Source organism: Apodemus sylvaticus, chromosome 1 (genome assembly GCF_947179515.1).
Source record: "Apodemus sylvaticus chromosome 1, mApoSyl1.1, whole genome shotgun sequence".
NCBI lineage: Eukaryota > Metazoa > Chordata > Mammalia > Rodentia > Muridae > Apodemus > Apodemus sylvaticus.
This window is the reverse complement of record NC_067472.1, coordinates 72,490,062-72,509,549: the sequence shown is the minus strand read 5'-3', so window position 1 is coordinate 72,509,549 and position 19,488 is coordinate 72,490,062. Positions and strand designations below refer to the sequence as shown.

Below are 19,488 nucleotides of genomic sequence, written 5' to 3'. Positions count from 1 at the left end.
ATTTAGAGTTATACTCCAAGTTCAAATTTAAACCCTACTGTTCTCTAAGCTGGGCATGTCCAAGCACATTGTGTAGGAGGTCCTGCCTAGGAAAAAAAAAAAAAGCCCAAACCTCGGAGGCTGGAGAGATAGTTTTGTAGTGAGAACACTGGGCTCCCAACACTCATGTCAGTTAGGTGGCTCACAAACGCCAGTAACTCCATCCCCAGGGATTCCCACTTTCTCTTCTGGCTTTCCTGGGCGCTGCACACATATACAAACCCACACTTGAGACATACATGTATATGCAAAATTAAAAAGAAAAACAAATTGTTAAAGTAGATGTTACTTGTTGTAGCATGCATTTATGAACAGTCACAAAGCCAGTAGCAATGGTAACACTTAGATGATAAACCGTTCACAGAAATAAATAAGCTCTGTTCTGCTCTATAAATCACATGTGAAACACTCCATTTGAAAACCAGCTCCAATTTTAATAAGAAAGGCATTCTCCTGCCTCCTTACATAGACATTAACATACACATCTGTAAAACCCCAAACTCAACAAACAAAATACCATTTCTCCCAACAAATCTGATCCCCTCTAGCCACACCCTTCTCCTTTCTACTCTCAGGAATCCAGGCTCCTCAGGCAAAGGGCACTGATACTTGCCTCTAATATCCCCGCAGAATACATCTGTGGTTCCTCACCTACAGGGGAGGAGACTTTGGGCGGACCATAAGCCTATGTGGCCTCCTTGTCTGGCTAGTTCAAGCTTCCACACAGCTGGCTACAGAGGGAGCGACAACACGAGTCCACCCAAAGCTAGCCCTGGGAACCATGCACTGGTCTCTCAGAAGCTTAGGCATGACCTAGTACCATTATATACTTGAGAAATGGACCTTTAGGAAAGTCAAAGTCTTCAGAATGTCCTCCCTGATTACAGACTTTCCCTAACACTGGCAAAAGCTGACCAAACCACTTCAAACGCAACTCGGGTTTGGGATGATATCACCACCATACCTCAACCCAAGGTCTGCAGAAGGCTCCACGTGCAAATGAGTGGAACAAATCGTTGAGTCCCCTCACACTGATCCAAAGGTCTACAGATGAGGAGGTAGGTATACGCCCAATTCAGCCCCAAGGCTCCCACATACAGATCAGCCTACCAGGGAATCTCAATCCTTGTCATTTGAATCTTGAGCAAAAAGACGGCTGTATCTCTATCTACCAATGTCCAAATTGTGTGTGCCCATACAGAAGACAGGTGACTGTGGGCTCAGTGGCTATGCTAAACTAAAGCCTGCCAGGAGTCATCTTCCAGAGGGCCTACAGCAGGAAGTCCACACTGGCAGAGAACCCTGGAAAACAGAATTCTGCCCCATGCGTGACAAAGAGAATATTTATTTCCTTTTCATCCTTGAATAATACCAACTGGATTTAGCAGAAGGCTAAATCCTGGATGGAGCAGGAGGCAGAGAGACCAGTTAACACTCGAGATGGCCAAACCCACCAGGAACAGAGAGCCCTGGAGTGCTAGAGATCCTGTAGTCTAGGCCCATTCAGGAAGTGACACTTGGACTCTCAGGAAGAAGAGGTGTGGTTTTTCCCTAACACTTGCCATTTATTCTTGGGAGTGGCTATAAAGTGCTTGGCTCCCACTGGGGAAACCAAGTTAAACAGGAACCAAGGCTCCAGCTGCAGTCCCTTCCACAAGAGGGAGTCCACTCCTTCTGTCCAGCACGCCCATCCTCACACCCAACTCCTTGCTGCTTACAGATCTGCACATTTCCCTTTTGATTTTTGGTTTCCCACCCTGACAGCGTGAACTAACAACCCACAGCAGGATCACACACCCTTCAGTAGCCACTGAGACATTTACTGGTGCTAGCAACTTCCACCCAGGACCCTGAAAACCATCATGTTGACACCTTAGCCCATACCTTTGGATTATCCTTTGGGCATTTGTTTCTAATAAGGTAAGACTTATCTGTTCTTTTCTGTTTTTCATGAAAGAAAGGTAAGTTCCTGCCAGAAACAGACTGGAAGCCCACTGACAGATACCATTAGACAGCTGACCCTCAGCTCAGGTCACCTGGACTGGTTCGTATGACTCTGGCCCTGGTTCACAAGTCCCTTTTCCACTACATTGAGAGACCAGCAATGGTACTCTGTTAACTCTAATGGCCTCTCCAGGGGGGTCCAAATCACAGGGCTGGAGAGGGGCGCAGTGATTACAAGCACTTTCTGCTATTGCAGAGGGGCATGGTTTGGTTTCTAGTCCACATACAGCAAGTCACAACCATCTGTAACTCTAGTTCCGGTGGACCAGATGCCCTCTTCTGACCACCAGGCAAACATCCATAAATATAAAATATTAAAAATTAAATAAATAAAAAGCAGTGTACGTAAGCAGCCAGATCCAGGTCCTCAGCCACCAGGACTCTGATACTGTTTATATAAAAACAGCTATGGACTCTAATGTGACTTCCATCGTTTTTACAGATATTTATTTACAAAACTGCTTCTTTTCCAAACCCCAAGAGTATATTTTATGAGGAACCATAAAATGTACCAAGTGTCCATCTGAGGAACTGCTCTCCAGCCAAGGAGCTCCCTGATCCAGGTAAGGCTCAGTGTCTGTCTGTGGTAGGTACATCCAGTTCCTGGATGGGACTTCCAACACCACAGTTTACCCTGACAGGAAATCACGGCAGGCACCCGGAGGCAGTCACTGAAGCAGAGGCCATGGAGCAGTACTGCTCACTAGCTTCTTCATCAGGGTTTGGTCAGCCTGCTTTCTCATTATGCCCAATACAGAGGTGCTACTACCTCCCATAATGGGCTGAGCCTTCCCCACCAATCACTTATTTAATAAAATGTCCCCTCAGGCTTGCCCTTTCCAAACAACTCTAGCTTGTATAAACTGGCATAAAAGTAGCTGGAGCTGAGCCTGTTACGCTTTCCTCAGAGGTCCCCCAAAGAAGCTTCCTGGAGACTTCTTTTTTTTAAGATTTATTTATTATTATATGTAAGTACACAACAGCTGTCTTCAGACACCAGAATAGGGCGTCAGATCTCTTTATGGATGGTTGTGAGCCAACATGTGGTTGCTGGGATTTGAACTCAGGACCTCTGGAGCTCTCAACCTCTGAACCATCTCCCCAGCTCCCTCGTGGATACTCTTAAGGCCATTACCCTCCCTGCTGTAATTGTCCAAAGACCACCAAGCACTCCTGTGTTAAGTAACCGATGCGTGTGCCTGCCCACTTTATCAAAGAATGTCTGGGAAAGGTAAACCAAATCTTTAAGAGGGCATGCAGGGCAGAGGTAGGGCCTCTCAGCCAACTTACCCTCTTCCTCCCTTCATGTATCCCAAAGTGATATGATTTGCTGGCGGGCACTAAACTGGAGTGGCATCTGCAAGCCTAGGCCTGGGCTGGCTACACTGATCTTGCCCCAAGAAAGGGATTGGCCCAAGCAAACCCTCTTGCAATCTGTAACACTATAACCTCCCTCTGCCATTTTGTTCACACTTGAGACTCAGCTTGGTCCCCTGTGGGTCACCAGTTGCCGCTCCCAGAAGCTGAGAAAGCTGGGCTAGAGGCCACAATGCCAGCTGTGGCCGTCTTAACCACAGCTCAAACCTCTAAACTACTGAGCTACACTCAAGGTTGACTCCCTGTTTTTGAATGATATTATTAGTTCCAAGGGAAATACCTTTTTCCTTTTTTTAAAGCAAGGGTTGGGGAGGGGAAGGGTGTCAATCCTATGAAGTTGACTTTCGAGCAAGACCCATTTTTTGGGTGCAACAGCTAAAAGCACACTGAGAGGAAACGAAGAACCAAGCCTCATTGCTAGTACCTGATCAATATTCTCTCTGCCATATCCCTCCTCCGCTACACCCACAGTCCCCATCGACTCTGGGGTTGGGGTGGGGGAGTCATTAGATGCACAAGACATCCCCAAGGCTGGAACTCCAAAGGCATAAGCATTGCCGCCATTGCCAGCCGGCTACTACCTTTTAACGACGTCCATCTACCATCTTACAAAGTAACTGGATGGCAAGAAACCATCTCCCTAATTCATTTTTATTCTTTTTAATTAATACATCAAGAAGTCCTACCATCCTGGAGTTTCCTTGTAGGATAATTTCCGCTGACTTATCTCCAGAGCAGCAGCAGCAGGGATCTCTTGCCACTGGACTGTATTGCTTCAGAGTTAATTACATGTATTTTGCTTTTGATAAATGAAAATACCAGATGCAATTAATTGAAAGACAATCAATATGCTCCTGCCATGGGACATCCCAGGGAAGCATCCAGAGGCTGCCAGCGAGCCATCGTCATCTGCTAAGTGAAAATACCTTCCAAGGGGGTTTTTAGAAAACTCAACTTTTACCTGGAGATATTTTACAGTAACTCACCAGTAGAAATGCGTCCACAAACTCTACAGCTCACTCGATGGGCTGTCCGTCTTTCTCAGGAGGCGCAGCCTCACCCACTCGAGACCATTTACAGTGACGAAGCCCTGCAAACACAATGGATGGAGTCAGTGAGGACACAGCACCGATCTGTTTACATCCAGCCATTCTTTAATTGCATTTTCCCAATGCCTTCAACTCAAAGCTACCAGGTTATTAAATGGTTTCATTAAAAATACTATTTGTCTTGCTGTAGCCGCAGAGCTGATCAAATTAAACAGTAGAGCACTAGAACAAATGGACCCTTTCCATCCACTCTGACACAAAGCCAAGAGTGCAGAACCAGAAAGGTGATCGTGTCATCAGCATGAAAATGTCACTTGGCTTCCTTTACAGAGCCACATAACACACCAAAGGACCAAACAATCAATACCTCCAAGCAAAAAGTGTTAGCAAGTGTTCTAAGAAATACAGAATTATAAAGTGCATTTCATAAGCTCCTGGTTTATAAGTGCCATTAGCATAAATGCTGACAACTGCTAATCTACTGGAACTCTGATGAACGGCTGCCGCTGTCCATTAATAGAAGGCATTTTAACTCACTACTGAAATTGATTACCCAGTTAAGAATTCAATCCTAACGTTCAATAAAACCGCACTTTCTTGGCAAATGCAATACGAAGCTAGGTATTGCATTAAACAGTACTCCCATCCATTTTACCCAGGTAGAGCAGGGGGAAATATATGGTAGCATCCCAGTCACCTGACCTGCGGCTCAGACAGGCAGAGCAGCAGGGGGAAGGGGGGGTGGCAGTGAAGTCAGTCCTGCAGCTGAGAGAAAAAGCCAACGTCTGGCCTGAAAGCGTAGCCAGGTGTCTTTCTCTATGGCTTTTCCATGAAGATGGAATCCCATCAGTGGGGGGTTGCTATGCAACTACAGAGCTCACACACGAAGGCACCCTGACAGAAAGGGGAGAGCCACACTTTACAGATATGAACTCCTGCCCACAATCTTAACCAGTCTGCCCTCTCCCAAACCCAGTCAACCTGGTCAATACAGTCTCACCATTACCACAAACAAACAACCACCACCCACTATCAAAAGCCATAAAATCACTAACTAGCTTCTCAACCAGCCATGATGTCCCCCATCATACAAACTTGGGGGTCAGGGAGGTACTGTCCACCTCACAAATGCTAGGATAAAAGGCATGCACCAAGTCCTATTCCTCATTCAAAACAAGGGGGCCTGGCTACAGGCAAAGGAGCAGTCCACTGTCCACTGAATCACCACCATCTTACAAACCAAGTACCCAGTTTAAGCATGTAGACATTCCAGGCTCTCAAGCATCAGGAACAGAAGGGCGTGCACACCTTTGAAAGGTCTAGAGCTTCCATCCAAAGCACCATCTTCCTCTGTGGTGGCAGCTCTAGATATCAATCTATACACTCTTTAAAGCCTATCTATCTATCCAACACCTTCCCTTCTTTTTCGTCAGTGTTCAATATTCCTTAGCCTCTGAACATAGGAGGGAATCAAGTATTAATTGTCAAAACTCTGGGTAGTGCAACTTGTCCTGGTGTGCTAAAGAATCCTTCCCATTTTCCATTATTCACTCGGTAGAATACAAAATGTTTATGTTTCTGTCTCTGTCTCATACATACACACTATATATATATGTAAATGTGTGTGTGTCTGAAGAATTTCCAATTGTAGTAGTAACCACCTTTAATCCTAGCAATTAGGATGCTGAGGCAGGAAGATCTGTGAATTACTGGCTACAGAGTGAGACTGTCTTTAAAAAAATAAATAAATAAAATAAATAATAATAATAAAAAGCCTGAAGCATAAAGAAATAACACACCCACTTGACAAACCCGGCCCTTTAAAAAATAAGTGGATGCAGTCAGTCTAATGTTGCTCAATCATGAACCCTGTCTGAGGAGAACAGAAGAAACACTCTACCCCTGCCTGATCTGAGTAGGTAGTGGCACAGGCTGTATAGCAGGTAGGCCACAGTGAGGAGGGAACACAATGGTACCCGGAAGAGGGCTTCATGGAGGAAGCCACACTTGGTGGAATTTCAAGCTGGAGATGCGGCAGAGCCTGCAGCCTTCAACCAGAGCAAAGGATGACAGCTTATTTAGTGGATTAACAACGTTAAAAGGCCTGGAAGACTGTCAGAATCTTTCCGGCAAGTACCCATTGTTACTTGAAGGTTGGACGAGGTACTTACAAAGAGCGAAGCTGCAGAACACCTATGAATTCACACACTTGTTCCAGCAGATACTTGCTGACAGTGCAGCCTTGAGAGGTGCCCTGAGGAGGCACCAGGGGAAATTCTCTTGGCAGGTTTCTCTAAGAACTTCCAGGAGCATACAGCCAGACACAGAAATGACTTAGCTGATTAAGATCACCGCCGTTCCTACAGCAGGGACCACAGGATCCCTATCAGCCTCGGTTCAGACTTGCATGGCAACCTTTCCTGCCTCAGCAAGGCCCCTGCTGACCTGGGAGGGGCAGTCCAACCTTCCCCTTCTTCCACTTGGGGTTAGAGATTGCACGCGCTGCTACCCACTGAATTGCAGCCATGACCTGAACAGTGGGCGTCATGGGAATTTGTACCAGCCCAGTAAGCAGAGAAGGGATGTGCATACTTGGGGTTGAGGGTCAGACAGGACAACCAGAAATAAATGGGGTTCAAGGGCCAGCAGCTAAGGAGGTGCAGTCTCTTCTACTGAGCTCAACTTCTGGGTTCTATCGTGATCCAGGTCCTGGGGCTGTCACGGCTCCCGAATTACCACTTTGGGAATCACATGCCTGGCCCACTAAGTACAAGGCTACTCCAGGAAGGCCTGACCTATTGGGCATGCAGCAATGTGTTTTGGTTGTTCCATGGGGAAAAGCAATTTATACAACAGTTCACTGCAGGTCAGAATTAAGTAACCCATATCGGACATACCAAACACGTGCCAGCATGGTGCCATCTGGGAAGGTCTGGAATGCTGTCACTTTTGAATAGGCGGGTTCTCAATTCCATCAACCACTGCCTTCATAATAAGCCACATTAATTAACTTGGAAACAATTTCCTTCATTGAGAATGAAAATGATCCTGTAAACTAATTCTTCTGGTGTCCTTTCATAGCCAGGTGGATATCATCACACTTAAGGTCAACCTATCCTTACCTGGGAGGTTCAGGAGTGCCAATTGCAAGAATCCTTTGAGTAGTACTTTACATATCCAGGCTTTGTGGAACACAGCAAATTGAGGAACAGGAAAGATGTTCGGCTGGCTTTAGGTTGTAAGAATGTGAAAAGCCTCAACATCTCTATCTTGGAGAACACTTGTCTTCAAATAGGACAACCAGTGACAACTATAGGCCTCGGACCCCCTAAGTAAGTAAGGGCAGTAAAAGAGACAGTGTCCCAGTGCTGAAACAGACATAGCCACTGAAGTACCCAAGCCTTGGCTATGTCACCACAGACTACTAGGTGACAGGAAGCACAGTCAGTCCTGGGAGACTCAAGGGGGCATTGGGTGACAAGAGCACCCCCACCTCATCGGCTCCTAGAGGGGGGGAAGGGCAGAAGGCATAGCAGGTGGGGAGTCTCAGCAGTCACTGGAAACAAGGACTGTCCCTTGATTACTGCTAAGTATGACTGCTTGAAGCTAAGTTTTAAAGGGAATGTAAATTGGACCCATGAACATCAACAACCCACACACCGATGTCATTTTATAACCTCAACATGAGTTGCCCCACCCAAACCTGCCCAGCTAGCCAGGAAAGAGAAGGCAGCTGCTCTTATCAGCCTGACCACGGGCTCCCCAGGATGGGGTGGGAAGCAGTTTCTATAGGAACTTGGAAGACTACAGACTGTACAACCATCTTTTCTTGGAATGAGGACTTGAGGAGTGCCTGCCAGCAGATCAGGAGTCCCTGAAATCCAACCTAGCTCAAAGAAGTCTGACCGCCAAAGTCTTCATCAAAAACTCACTAGGGCACCTTTCAACCTCTAGCCAAACACTACCTAAAGGCATCTCACCTCGGGCCTATCATTCCAAACAGTACCCGGCTCAAAATGATCAGTGAGGGCCAAGCTATTGTTTGAGAGATTCAGGAACCTGCAAGGAAGAAATAGATACAAGAGAAAGCCCATGGGCTGGAGAGATGGCTCAGCAGTTAAGAGCCCTGGCTGTTCTTCTTGAGGTCCTGAGTTCAATTCCCAGCAACCACATGGTGGCTCACAACCATCTGTAATGGGATCTGGTACCTCATATACACAAAATAAATAAATCTTTTGAGAGAGAGAGAGAGAGAGAGAGAGAGAGAGAGAGAGAGAGAGAGAGAGAGAGAGAGAACTCGAGAGCGTACCAGCCCAGGTTAAACTAGCAAGTGACTGACTGAACCAGCAAGGCATCCTGTATACCGTGGCAGTCGGCCAGGCGCCTAGGCACTAGGCAGCCACCAACACTCAGCTGAACAAAGGACAAGGGACACAGAGTGCAGTCCACACAGGTGTCTCCAGATGTTTGGGGCAGACTGTCACTACAACAAGATAGAACCTGGTCACCATCATTAGCTTCAGTGTAAGGCTGAAGGCCAGAAAGAGGCATGTTGGAAGCTATGAAGAATCTGTAGGGCAGAGTTCTCACACAGCCATTGGAGGAAGCACTGATCATCTAGCCCTAGAAACCTTCTTTGAAACTCTGGCATATTTTCCCTAGTCCAAGACAGGTAGTCAATATTTACAGAAAAGTAAAGAGTTATTACATGGGAGGTTAGGTAACATTAGGGATATTGTGTTCCCTATACCATATATTATGTGAAATGCCATATAGTATGGTATGATGAGAGATAGATTTCGAGCATTCCAAAATATGTAAAAAATATAGGAATATCTATAGGTCAAATGGGAAATGAAATACAAAAACATATCCAGATTTTTTTATTTAAAAATATTCTCTAGTGAATGAATTTAATCTTGATGCATACATATATGCATGAGACACACACACACACACACAAAAAAAAAACCCTAAAGTGTTATTTCTCCATACTATGGTTGAATGTGATTTTCTAAAATAAATAATGGAACAGTTTATTTGTTCTCTTTCTTCCCACTGCCCTGTATGTGGCCATGTTCTGCACGAAGCATATGCTTCCTGACATCAAGAAAATGCTGCAAGTTCCCAGGACAGCAGAGACAGAGCTGAAGCTAGGAACAGAGACGGGGTGCTCCCCAGGCTGCTTCTGTCTGGTTTTCCAGCCACCTGGACCCTCACTCGGGGTTTGAGTCCTTAAAATAGCTACAGTACAAGTAGGTAGATTATCAAAGTGGAGTGTCCTTCAGAGTTCAAGCTACTACAAAAACGATACCTGTCCCCTCCTGGGAATCTCAATTCAGAAGTCAGAATTGAAGTGGCCTATTATCCCCAAGATGGGGAGAGAGAGAGAGACAGCCTTGGGACACTGCAATCATGAGGACACTAATTTATAAATGCTAAATGTTATCCCCCTTCATACAAGGTGCCAAGGCATACATGTCTAAAAGAACCAGCTTGAGCTGGGTATGGTGATACACTCCTGTAATCCAAACACTTGGGAGGTTTTAGATGGAGCTACAGAGATCAAAACAGACCAGCCTGAGCCAAACAGCAAGTCCAGGGGTAGCCTTAACTATCCATATATATACAGGGTCTCAAAACACAAACATACAAACAGCACTCAAATATTTTATGTGGAATTAAGGTTTCCAGAACTTGTGGTTTTTACGGTTTTCACTGAAGCATGACACTGCCAGAGGGCTGTGGGACTTCTACAGGAAAAAGCAAGCACAGGCAGCCCCTGCTGGACTTGTGCATCAGTCGGCACTCCTTGCTAGTCTCAGGACATAACTGCTGCTAACAATGTCGAACTCTATCAGTCCTGCAGACAGGATCTGTTTCTTACTAGTTGCCGTGCTCTATACAACATGAGGAAGAAAACTGACAAGACTATGGGCTTAGCCAAATCATGGTGGCACAAGCACCTGAGAAATGGGACATGGTGTGCAGGGGCTATAAAGATGTCCAGTTCCCTAAGACGCCATGCAAGCAAGGCTGCAAGAATGTCCCACTGAGGAAGCCATCAATGCCTATATCCAGCCTAGGTTACGGTTACTGATGGGGAGAGAGAAGAGGGAGGAAGTAATTTGACATCTCACCGCATTCATTAATTCTGCTACACCTCTATGTGCACCTAGCAAGAGAAGAATGAGAAGAGGTTGGTGGGTAAAAAACTGCCTCGCATATGTAAAGACCTGAGTTTACATTCCCAGAAGCCAAGTGAAGTCAGAGAGGTAACATGAAGTGTAATCCCACTATTCTGAGGGTTGAAATGAGAGGCAGACACAGGAGAAGTCAGGGTGGGGCGGGTTGACAGAACAGGCACTGGTTCCTTCTGGCACCTAGCCTATAAGAGCACACAGCTCCCGAACTCTGACCTTCCATGGGAGCTGGTACTTCTCAAGACAGTCTGCCTGGCTTGTTTTCTTCCAGATGCTATACCCCAGTCACCCCCAAGCCACACCTGACAGAAGGCTGCTGATCTGGGGCCTAGGGTGAGGGGAAAAACAAAAGGAGCCCTGGGGCAGCTGGGTGAGTGGGCAGCTTGGGATCGGAACTCCCTGATCCAGTCTGGGTGAATTGAAACTACAGGCAGCAAGCTGGAAACGGGCTACAACTGTCCCAGCCACCATGTGTACACTGGGCTGCTTGGCTGGCTTCCAATGCCCAGCTCACGCAAAAACAGTTCTGGAAGTGGAGTGCTCCAACAGACCGCCGGCATGGGCAGAGCTGCCTGGCCCAGAGCAGTCCCACGGTTATGTCCCTATTCAAGAAGCTCTGGGACCACAGTCAGTGGCCTCAGCCTCTGTACCAGCCCTTTATACCAGGCAAAAGGTCTTTTCCTAGCTCTGGGTCTGCCCTCCCACGCCCTCCCTTTTAAGGAGCGGAGTGCTGGCTCGGTGGCTAGCACTCACAGTAACTCCCCGCTGATTCAAAGACTCCAAAAGAAGAAAATTACAGGAGCGTCCTTGCTATTTCCGCCTTCATTGTCTCCGGGCTTGCACTTTTCTCAATTCACCCCAGAGTTTGTCCTTACTATCACCAGGCAACAATCATGAAAAAATACCCCTCTCTCCAAAATGCTCCGTGACGTACAGTGTTCGGTTGAAAAAAAGATTTCAATACTAATACTGCTTCCCCGCCCCTAGATTTTTATGAAACCTTAAACGGCCGTTTTCTTGAAGAAGTGAGCCATTTTCAAACACCAGCATCACTTGGCTCCAAAGCTGCTGCTGAGGGGGGGAAAAAACCACCCATGAATCTTCCACATGAATAAAAATTACATTCTACATAAATTAAATATATAATTTGATTAAACATGTTTATGTCTTTGTGATGACATTTAAAATAGAAGTAATCATTCTCTTTTTTTTTTAAACAAGAAAAACTCTTTCAAATATAATTCGAAGCTGTCAAACCAATCTTCTGCTACAGATCTTTTAAATGTCACACACCTTCAAAAGGAGATGGCAGTCTCCTTTTAAATATGCAATTCCAAACAGTGTGCTCTGAATCAAGACTGTATTAAAATACACTGCTGGCATTTATCCCGACTTCAGGAGCGCCCTTTCCTCCTCCTCTGGGTGGATGGGCTTCCATGCTGGATGTGCTTAGGAGCCCCGCAGGTGTCCCTCCCCTGGACAGCTCTCTCAGTTCAGGGAAGAGCAGTTGACTGCAAACCACGGGGCTGGACACCAAACCCACTCTTCACACCTTAAGAGGGCAAAGGTGTCCTCTGCTGAATCTGGCTCCTCCCCAGCCCAGATGCCTCACTGAACTCTGTGTAACCCAATTTTGGCATAGCGTTGATGACCCATTGTAGACAGTGTTAATCAAATGCAAGAAAAACTCAAGCTCATTCTCAGAAGTCAATGACCTACATATTCAATTGCTTATTCACCATCTCGGTAGCAAACACTGCTATATTTAAACACGGCACAGCTATATCTTTTTGCTCTAAAATGCTTAGAGACAAATAATCCTTATGCTCCAGCCTTCTTCCTCTTGTCGGCATCAAGCATTTGGGGAACTCAAAAGAGCCCGCTGTTCCATCTCTCTAACCAGGGATAGAAGAGCCATTTCTATAAACAGCAACAATCCTACAGCAACTCCAGCACCTGGCTCACCGTAAGTGCTCAGGGAATAAAAATGGATCAGATGACTTCAAGTTAGTTAAACACAGGTGACAAGCAAGTCACATACAAAGTGTGCAGCATATATCACGGCAAGGACCAACATCTGAATTATCTTGGGCCACAAGAGATAAAAGGAAAAGAGAGTTTGATAATGAAATGAAAGACTGGTAGGAACCACAGCTCGGCCACTCCCATCCTTAACTCCCATCAAAGCTTTAGGAAGAGTTAAGTCATCCAGCAACCGAAAGCCCAAGGGTGATGTAAAGGGGCAGAGTGTCTGAAATAACACATTCTCCCAACTGAAAGGCAGATATCTGTAGCACTAAAGGTGGAACCAATAGGACTGGGCAACTTCAAGACAGCCAATCAAGTAGAAGGAGTGGGAGTGGGCGGAGCCTCCCCTAAGGCATTCAGGTACTTGCCAAGGGAGAAAAATCACTCATCAATCCTGAATGGGAACTAACCACTTACAAGCTCCAAGCCATCACCTTGAAGATAACAGGATCTAGTGGGCAGTAGTTGATCAGACTTGTAACCCTAGTGCTCAGGAGGGAGGTTGAGGCAAGACAAGAGGATCGGTTTGGACTATATAATAAGATCCATCTAAAACTACTTTAAAAGGTTGCGAAAGGTCAAAGAGGTCAAAGGAGGAGGGAGGGCGAGGGAGGCAGGAAAGAGCAGTCGCAATGACCACCAAGATTCTTACTCCAGTTCTACACAGGCAGCCACGAAACTTAACAGCGAACACTGATTCCAGTCAGTCACTGAGGCTTGAAGTCCAAATTCGAGAAAGTCCAGAGACGCTGTTCTCTTTAGAATTCTGGCAGATTTCCTTTCCAGGGTGGTGAGGCTCTCACTATCAGCCCACGAGTCAGATGGTATCTAATATTCACACATAGCATATGAGTATATGCTCTTATGCTGGTTTGACCTTACCATGGCACACCTTCAATGGAAACTGCTTGGAATACAGAAAGCTGACCTTTCCCCAAGCCAGACATGCTACAGCCTTCTGTTAAGATGGCAGCAAGCAGAACCAGGCCTCAATTCCCTCCCAGGTAGCAACAGCTGGGACACCTAGCTTTTTAGAACAAAATGGAACCATCAACTGAACCAGTGCTCAAATCCTACTTGGAATCAAATGAGACAGGGATCCTCACAACACCCTTTCCTCGATACTATGCTTCTGACTTTTTAAAAGAGGTCTCAGACACAAGCCAAAAATGGCAAAAATGCAAACCTAGCTAAGTTCCTGGTGGCAAAGGACCTCACTGCCACTGTCCAGACACAAGCCCTAGGGAGGAGTGACAATGTTAGGGGGAGAGGCACAGGGAGCAGGTCAGAATACACCACAGAATACACACATCAGAATACCTCCTTAGTTTGGGGACCTCAGGCCTGAGCACACCCACCTAGCATTCTGTGGTAAGTCCTTAAGGTGGAGTGTGGAAGGTCATAAATCAGTAAAATAGAATCCATTCAAGGACATTCTGCAACTCTATAAAAACATCTCTCAGAAACTAACAGCCCCACACAAACCTTCACTGGGTCTCCGTGTGCTTCACTGGGGAGCCTGGCATTTTGATGGGAAGAGGCAGCAGGAAAAAAAGAGAACAGAAGAACCAATCATGTTGAATAAGTAGAAAACGTGAGTGCCATCCCCCAGGGACTCCACACCCCACTTCCAACAGAAAAAGAGTGCAAACTCCACAACCATCTTGATAAAGGCAGAATCCTGGACTTGATCCCCAAATCCAGCCAAGCAGAAAGTCTGAGTTCACCAAGTGGCTTACAAAACACCTGTTTTTTGGTTGGTTTGCTTTTTGAGATGGGGTCCTGGTATCATAGCTTAGCCTGTGACTACATAGTGATCCTCCCTACCACAGCATCCAAGCTACTATAATCACAGAACATGTGCCACCACATGTTTTACAACTTGAAAAGGTGTATTGATTGAAAGGGAAAAGAGCTTCAGGCAAAGTAAGTATACACAGTGCCAACGTACACCATGCTGTGTGGTTTATGTGTGTGTGTTGCATAAAATATACAGATGAAGTATTATAAGGAAAGTTCTAGAATAAGTAAGGCTTATCTTGTTTGGGGGTGGGGGGAATCAAACTAAACCTACCAACCAGCTAACCAAACAAATAAACAAAATACCTATTGGTTGCATGTGGTAAACATGGAGGTGGTAAAGGACATGGTCCACACAAGGCCACCAAGAAACTTTCTAGATGGAGCGATTAAGTTCTCTTGATAGGGTGCACATGTCAGAACTCATAGAGGGCACAGCGATGGCCACCGTAGGTCATATGGCTGCTCTTTCCCAACCAATCCCCATTGCAGCCCATCAATACATCCTCTACATGACATGATGCTGAAATATTCTTGGTGAAGCTGAGGTCTGAAAGGCAGCCCAGTGATGTAGCCAAGACTAAGGAAGGGCAGAGAGAGCAGGGGTAGTGGGGGAGTGCGAAGTGATGTCTAGAGAGCCTCAGTAGGCTGATCTGTGCCAAAGGTCAAACCAGTATCAGCTGATCTAAAGAAATCTCAGCAGCTCATTAGGGGAATCTTCCACTCCATCAGTTCAGGGCTTGTCTTAGGAATGAACACCAAGAACCAAAGCCTTAGGACCAGCAGCACTCTATGATGAACAGACCTGTGACTTTCAAGGGCTCCTGCTCACACATTGAAGGCCATACAAATTCAGGCCAATAAAACTCAAGATTCCAGGCCTGGGGAGATGGCACAATGAGTGAGTATAGGGAGGAAGAGATGAGATTCCCCAAGACAACTGGCTATCCAGCTGAATCGCAAGCTCTCGTAGAAAGCAGCAATGGAAGATACACACTCTGCTTCAGCCTTGTGTATACACACACACACACACACACACACACACACACACACATACACATACACACACACACACACCCCCCCCACATACACATAATATATGGGAGAATAAAAAACAAAAACAAACCAACTTGGGATCTCATCCCAGAAAAAGGACCAGAATATAAGGATGAATTCACAGGTCTCCACATAGCTTCGAAGCTCGTTAAGGTTGGCCCACAGGGCATCTGACTCTCTCATTCCAAGCCTTGTCAGGGAAGTACAGCTCAACAGCTTGTCAGGTTCCTTTGGAAGGATGCTGCTAAACAACACGTGATTCTAACAAGGTTACCATTAAATAAAGTGGGATTTCTCAATCTGAAGTTCCCTTACCAGAGTAGGTCACAGGCAGCTGTACTTACAAGCCTCTCTTAGTACCCAAGAGGCTTTTTAAAGTATTAAGTAGAGAAAATGCATGTAACTTCCCAGTTAAAATATAGTGCAGACACTCTAAAAGGTTGAGGAGGCATCCACTCCATTTTCATTGCCAGATGGCAGGACACTGTGATAAAAAGCACATACTTCGATAAAGACTCAACTGCTGTGACCCTTGATGGAATACTAGCTATCTCTCTCACATCGGGGAAGATCCTGAAATCACTTGGTAGATAGAGGATCCTCAATTTTGGAAAGAGGCATCCTGAAATCCTAGGGAAGAAATTAGCTTCCTGTCCAGACTTCAGGGGCTGTGTGTGTGTGTGTGTGTGTGTGTGTGTGTGTGTGAGTGATCCGGATTCTCTAACTCACTTGATTATAAACAGATGTGTGTTGGAATCAGGCTCTTCCACAGGCAGACTCCAAGCCAACAGACTCTTGGAGGAAGCTAGAGAACCTGGGAAGCAGAGGGAAATGACCATATCTGCAAGGTAGTCCAGAGATGGCAGGGAGCTGGGTAGGAGGCTAAGACAGGGGGGATTACAAACTTAGTTGTGACCCTGTCTCAAAATAGAAAGTAAAAAAAAATCTCCCAGAGCAAACCCTAGTACATGAGAAGTCCTGGGTTCAGTCTCTGGCACCATAAAATAAAACTTAGACCAGAATGACTTTATAAACCACAAGCAAGGAAAAACAGCTGTCAAGATATGGCATAAATTGATTTAATAACCATGATTACAGAGATGTTAAAATGTTATCAACCAGTGAAACAGAGTACTCATTGAAGATCTTCAGTAAGGTTAGAAACATGGGAATCCCCACTTCAGATAAAAAGCCTGGGGCTCCTCAGGATTAGACTTGTCTGCTACTCTACTGGCAGAATGGGGAAGGGGTTTCTGGCCAGCCTCTGAACCAGTGCCTGGAGCAGGTTAGTTCTCCACAACTGCCTTCTGCCACACAAACTCCAAACAACCCTGCCAAGCTCCAAGACATCACACCAGACACTCCACGCGCTTTTGTACTGAAGAATATTCTTATCACCTCTTGGGGAAAAAAAAACAGAGCTACTAAAACATGAGTTTTCAAAGTTCCATGACATTCAAGTGAGAATGGATGATGTACAAAAATGATCAAAAACAAGCAGCCAAGTTAGTAAACTGCTGAGGGTTATTTTCACGTCCTAATGAATTTAGTTTCATAAACACAAATCAAGCAGACACTCTCAAAATTCTAATGGTATGGCACAAAACAAAACTTTGAGTGGCAGCTTAAAAAACAAAACTTTTTTTTGCCAGAGTATGGATGCCACTGAGAAAAATATGGGGGCTGGAGAGATGGCTCAGAGGTTAACAGCAAGTCAACAGTAGTCAGAGGTTGACTACTCTTCCAGAGGTCCTGAGTTCAATTCCCAGCAACCACACGGTGGCTCACAACCATCTGTAACGGGATCTGATGCCCTCTTCTGGTGTGTCTGAAGATAGCTACAGTGTACTCATAAATAAATCTTTAAAAAAAAAAATGCCAGGCGGTGGTGGCGCACGCCTGTAATCCCAGCACTCTGGGAGGCGGAGGCAGGCGGATTCTGAGTTCAAGCCCAGCCTGCTCTACAGAGTGAGTTCCAGGACAGCCAGGGCTACACAGAGAAACCCTGTCTCAAAAAAAAACAAATCCAAAAAACAAAAACAAAAACAAACCGAAGAAACTGTCCTGCACGGCAGTACTCACCACCACATTCTCAAGACTAGAGCTTATTTAGCATGAGTAAAAATCTGGTTCCTAAGAGAACACATTTCTAGGCTGGAGATGGCTCAGCAGTTAAGTATTGCCTGCTCTTCCAGAGGTCCTAAGTTTAATTCCCAGCAACCACATGGTAGCTCATAACCATCTGTAATGGGATCTGATGCCTTATTCTCTTTGTCGGAAGACAGCTATAGTGTACTCATAGAAATAAAATAAATAAATCTTTAAAAAAAAAAGCATTTCTAGGCAGCAAGACCAGAAAGCAACATCAAAGCTGTCCCCTAGGTTACATGCTGTGAAAAAATAAAAAATAGAAGAATCAAGACTGTCCCAAGGGGGACTGGAGAGATGGCTCAGTGGTTAAGAGCGCCCAATGCAAAAACCAAAAAGGAAAAAAAAAAAAAAAAAAAAAAAAGAACCCAAAGCTATTGAGCCCACAGTATAGAAGTAATGACTACAAAGCATTTCCTTAAGAAGGGAAGATTTCAGACAGGTGGTGGTGGCGCATGCCTTTAATCCCAGCACTTGGGAGGCAGAGGCAAGTGGATTTCTGAGTTCACGGCCAGTCTGCTCTACAGACTGAGTTCCAGGACAGCCAGGGCTACACAGAACAATTCGAAAAACAAAACAAAATCTTTAAAAAAAGAAAAAGAAAAAAAAGACTGTCCCAAGGACTAGATTAAATGCTATTCTGAAAGAACCTCGTATCAATAACCATTATAATGCCACACCCTTTCTAGCTCTTAGGAAGGATAGGTCTCTAAATGCCTGTGGAAGAGTTTACAGCAGATTCAGATTGAAACTTGAGCTAGCTTAAGCCCACCTTGACCTTTGACATACTCAGTGGTGACCCAACCCAACTAGAGGATCACCTGGCAGAGGATGCAGGACCCTGTACTTCCTGTCCTTCCATGTCTCTGCCCCTCCTCCACTCCCTCACCCCACCCACCACCACGCTATCTGCCAGGAAGACTGTCAATCGAGATCTTCCACCTTCAGGACTCCCCTGAGGAACAGCTTTCTGACACAATGTTCCCAGCATGGGAGTCTGTAGGTTTTCAGTGTCAGGAACCAACCAACTCACCCTCCAGGCTTCCACGCCCTGACACATTCCCAACACCAAAGAACACACCATGGGCCTCCAGCCTTTGCAGGCCAAGGATGAGTTACTGGGAAAAGTTGCCCACATGACTTTTCCCACTCATATCCCTTTTAGCTTGTGCCTCTCTTTAGAGGATTCACACCCCTCCACACAGGTTGGAACACTGGAGGTCCCTAAGGTGCCCAGCCTGAGTCCTGCACTAAAGTTGTTTCCTAGGCAACAGCTGCTTTCTCTTTCCAGATACCCAGGGATCAGCAGGAAGATCATCTCTGCTCCTACATCTGCTTCACAATGGCCATAGAGGGGTCTGGCTCACTTTAAGATTCATGGATCCTGGCTAGACCAACTATCTCACAGCAACTTCATCCTATACAGGGTACACACTGACACAACTACATAAGATGACCTTCACCCTGGACTGCTCAACTGAACAGTCCCAAAAGGAGAGAAGACACATACCACCATTCAGGTATTCTGTGAAGAGCTGAGCTTCTCACAGCAGCCCTGAGCCCCTGCACTGACTGCCAAGCCTGGGAGGCAGGGAAGTTAGGGCTTCCAGTTTGTCCCACTGTCCCTTCCAGCTCTCAGAGGAAGGGAGAGACAGTGTTAGAAGTGTGCTGGTGGTCCACTAGAATAACCTGAAACTTTCAACTAACCAAAGCAGGTCTCTCCCTAGGCCACTAATAGTTTGAGAGCTTGAGCTACAAGTTTTTAAAGTTTCCCAGGCAATTCT

At 45.8% G+C, this 19,488-nt stretch overlaps 1 protein-coding gene across 3 annotated transcripts in view; it reads right to left on the bottom strand.

The window, feature by feature from the left end:
- Window positions 1–19,488, bottom strand: part of Ctbp2 (C-terminal binding protein 2) — a 132,100-nt gene that overhangs the window by 87,570 nt on the left and 25,042 nt on the right. For all 3 annotated transcript variants that reach the window (XM_052196643.1, XM_052196661.1, XM_052196653.1), the window contains one exon: window positions 4,407–4,510. The gene's annotated coding sequence lies outside the window, so the exon portion shown is untranslated. The remainder of the gene's footprint in view (window positions 1–4,406; window positions 4,511–19,488) is intronic.